The sequence below is a fragment of the Trichosurus vulpecula genome, chromosome 1 (assembly GCF_011100635.1).
Source record: "Trichosurus vulpecula isolate mTriVul1 chromosome 1, mTriVul1.pri, whole genome shotgun sequence".
NCBI classification, from domain to species: domain Eukaryota; kingdom Metazoa; phylum Chordata; class Mammalia; order Diprotodontia; family Phalangeridae; genus Trichosurus; species Trichosurus vulpecula.
The window spans coordinates 301,827,922-301,832,305 of NC_050573.1; the positions used below are offsets into that span (position 1 = coordinate 301,827,922).

Genomic DNA, 4,384 nt, shown 5'->3' on the forward strand with positions numbered 1-4,384 from the left:
ATGCTCATTCTCCTCTCTCCCATATCTCATCTCTGCCTATTGAAATCTTTCTCTCCCTTCAAGACCCAGTTAAATTAAGTGTGCTTCACTCCATCAATTGGAATGAAGCCTCTGAAGAATTTTAAAGTAACAAGACTTGGCCAACTTCTCTTGTCCATTTTAATTCCTTTTTTGGCAAATGCCTCTAAAATAATTGATTATGTGGTAACTAGCAGGTCCACTCTGGAGAAGGACAAAAAAAAAGAAACAGAATCCCAAGACTTGTACATCTGAAGGAAATGTAGTAAGTTTCTATTTATAGCTGCAAATGACTGGAGTAGGGTACTGAGGACCTCGCAATCTGCATCCAGATTGGGACATTGCTTATGGCAGTTCCTAAGATTGCTTCTCAGCTTTCCTTTTTGCATAAGATGAGTCTCATTTCTGGCATGTGTTAGGACTGCTCCTAGATGTGCTAGGAGCCATTCTAAGTTTTGGGGACACAAATAGAAACAAAAACAAAGATAGTACTGCATTCAAGGAGCTTATATTCTAGTGAGACCAAACAAACAAACCATGAGCTGAAAGACATGGGGGGGGAGGGAGGTGCCCTCTGGGCTTCCCTTGGCATGCACACGCCACCGAGGGCCTTCTCCCCTCCCGCAAAGGATCCACGAAGTGGGGCATGGAGCCCAAAACCACCCTTCGGGGGAGGTAGGGCCCCATTCAGCGGGAGGTTACCAGCATGGCTAGAAGCTCACCTCAGCTCTGGAACTCGAGGAGCTGTTTCCCTCTGTCAGACCTTGGAGACCTCTTCCCATCCTTATCCAGTCAAATGTGCAATACCAAAATGTCCTCTGATACAGATAGTGCCTTAAGCCCCTCGCAAATTCCAGCTTCGGAACAAGAGGCTCTCGTTACACCAAAACCATTGCTCTTGGAGTTGTTGAAGTTTGCTGGTGCACAGAAACAAACATTTACAATTAAGGAGGTTTTATTCTATCTTGGCCAGTATATTATATCAAAACAATTATGTGATTAAAAAGTAACAACATATTGTCTATTGTTCATATGACTTTCTAGGAGACCTTTTTGGGTACCAGGCTTCTCTGTGAAACAGCACAGATTATATGCTATGATATCTAGAAACTTGATAGCAATCAACAAGAATTTGCTAGAACAAATACATCTACAAATGAAGTCAGGTGTCATCTTGAAATCAGAAGCGGTCAAAAGGAATCTACGTAAGAATTGCCGGAAGAGAAACCATCACCAAATCTGAATTCTATACCAACTACCTCATCTAGAAGGAGAACACAAAGTGAAAAAGAAGAAAATTCGGATGAGTTGTCTGATGAAAGATGCAGAAAATGGTATGTCAGATAGTATTTACCTTACATTTGATGAAAGCTGTGCCCTATGTGTCATAAGTGAGATATGCTGTGAACCAACCAGTAGCAGTGACTCAATAGAAATCCCTTCGAGTGCAGATATTGATATTGGTGTATTAAGTGAAAATTCTGATGATTCAGTTTCAGACCAATTCAGTGTTGAGTTTGAAGTTGAGTCTATTGATTCAGAAGATTATAGTTACAATGAAGAAGGACGAGAACTCAGATGAAGATATTGAGATATATCAGGTAACCATATATCAGGCAGAGGATAGTGACACTGACTTGTTTGATGAAGACCCTGAAATATCCTTAGCCAACTATTGGAAGTGTACTTCTTGTGATAAAATGAACTGTCCCCTTCCACCACATTGCCACAGATGCTGGGCTTTGCAGGAGAATTGGCTTCCTGAGGATAAAGGTGACATGTGAGATAAAGGCAAACTAGAAAGCCCTACACAAGGAGAGGAAGAGGGCTTTGATGTTCTAGATTGTAAGAAAAATAAAATGAATGACTCTCAAGGTTCATGTGTTGAGGAAAATGATGAAAAAATAGTACAGATATCAGACTCCCCAGAAAGTGAGAATTATTCCTAGCCATTGACATCTGAAAGTATTATCTGTAGTAGTGAGGAAGATGCTGGAGAATGAGAAAGAAGAAGTGCAAGACAAAGAAACAAGTATGGGTGGAATCTATTCTTGCCCCTAGTATAGTAGAACCCTTTGTCATCTGTCAGAGTCAACCTAAAAATGGTTGCATTGTCTATGGAAGGACAGGACATCTTATGGCATGTTTTACATGTGCTAAGCTGAAAAGGAGAAATAAACCTTGTCCAGGGTGAAGGAACCCAATTCAAATGTTTCTGTTACCTTATTTTCTCTAAATGTGACCCTACGTATGAAATTCTCTAAGAATGTTCACACCTGGCTTGTGAAATTTATTTAAAATTTTATTTTTGTACATTTTTTTCTGAGAAAATGACTATTTTAATCCATTTTAGTTATATCTCATGCAATTTGCTTTTTGGAAAGAACTTTTTTTATTCTCTTCTTTGGGAGAAAAACATTCTGGTTACTATTTTTTCCATTTTGCATTATTTTTATTAGTTTTCATTTGCATCACTTATAGAGGCAGCAGGGTGTAGTGAATAGAGTACTCACCAAAAGATCTGGTTCAGTTACCACACTGGGCACTTACAGCTCATTTGACCCAGGATGAATAATCTAACCTTTTTGGGCCCTAGTCAATTTGCAAGACTTATCTGCTAAGTCAGATAATTTGGGAGTAAGTCATAGACACTTGTATTGGGTTATGTTGAAACTATAGATCCTTTACTGTTTTCATCTGTTAAGAATTACTAGTTATTTTGAAGATTGACCATTTCTGTTTGTTAAATAGTTCCCTGTCTTCTCTTGTTGGGCAGTGTGATTTTTTTTGAAAAATTTGTATAAATAGTAAATTTGATTAATATTATTTAAGTTTAAAAAAACATGGAAGGGGCAGAAGAATAGAAGGCAACCGCAGGGCATTTTGGCTAAGTATGGAGAATAGTTTGGTGTAGGATCTTCCCCAAAGGTTTTGGCAAGTACTTACCAATGGGAGAAGGGGCTTATAGGAGAGCATTGATGGTATAGCTGAGACATGATGCCGTAGTCCAGAGAATCAGTGGTGGATGGTCTGAGTCTTTCCCCAAAATGATGTCTCCAGGGATAACTGCGTTTTTGGGGGGTGGGTGGGAATGGGGAAGTTTTCTTGATTGTGACTGGTAGAATAAGAATAAGTTGTCTTCTGCATATTTGAGAACAACAATTACTTGAAGAGAATAAGGGCCTGAGGGTAGAATGTTTCTAGATTTGCTCCAAGTTAACTAATAACATGAGGACATTTAGAGTCTCATCTAATACCAGGTCTTATGAGGCAATCTGGGCCCACAGAGAAAGCTTATCTAAAATAATTTTTATTGAGAAAGGGGGGTAGAATTTTTTGGCTGATTTTATTGTGAAATCAAAAAACCAAGGGACAATTAACATGCAAAACATTCACTCTAATAATCTACAAAATGCTAGGAGAATGGCCTTTGGTAGCTGTGAAGTGAAGAATCAAAGGCCTTACAGAGATGCTTGTGTTATTGTTGTTGGCTCCACTGAAACGTCAACTCAGATGACACAGGGCAAGAAGCATAAACTTCTCATACACAAAGATACTAATAAAAGATAAAGAGTTCTTTCTTATGAATGTAGCTATGATTAAATATGTACATAGGGGTATATGTTCTCTAGCAAACAATATTACTTTATTTACATTCCTCAGAGTTAGGAAGCACAGCACTAGTATTTACAAAACTCTAAGAAACAAAACTATATCCATATAGACAAAATTAAATAATATTCCATATAAAATACAGAAAATTATATTCATATGTAAATATTATACATAATGTATAATTTTAAATATAAAATTAAACTCAACTATAACCATGAAACTACAGAAAACATTTCAGCAATGAAAGATTTCTTGATCTAGCCATACTAATTGCCACCTCCTGCATTTTCCCTCCTCTGACTTCCTCAGATAGAAATGATCTTACCTTCCATAATTTCCTCAAACACTGTGTCCTAATTTCTTTAATACAGTTATTCCTTCCACATCAAAGGGGTTAGGGGTATGGTCCCCTAATGAATGTAAAATTTTTGGCCCTCCCTTAATACCAGGGAATAAGTCTGAATTTTTTCTTTTTCTTTTATGGAGTGTTTACAATGCCTTATTGTGAAACATGTTGATATACAATATTATACATACATTTTACGCATTTTTGAGTTTCTAAACTTTTGCCATCTCATCTGCTAGTCTTTACGTGTCATCTGCGGCTTCCACAAAACTCCCCCTAAATTCCCATTTAATTTCATATGCCAACCCATAATATATTGAAACCATGATGGGGAAAATTGTGATGTCAAAGGGATAATTGTATATTTAATATTCTATGAAAATTCTACTTTGATGCCTCAACAAG

At 37.4% G+C, this 4,384-nt stretch overlaps 1 pseudogene; it reads left to right on the forward strand.

Moving 5' to 3' along the window:
- The first annotated feature begins 814 nt into the window (after positions 1 to 814).
- On the forward strand, positions 815 to 2,254 carry LOC118834532 (annotated as a pseudogene).
- The last annotated feature ends 2,130 nt before the right edge of the window (positions 2,255 to 4,384 follow it).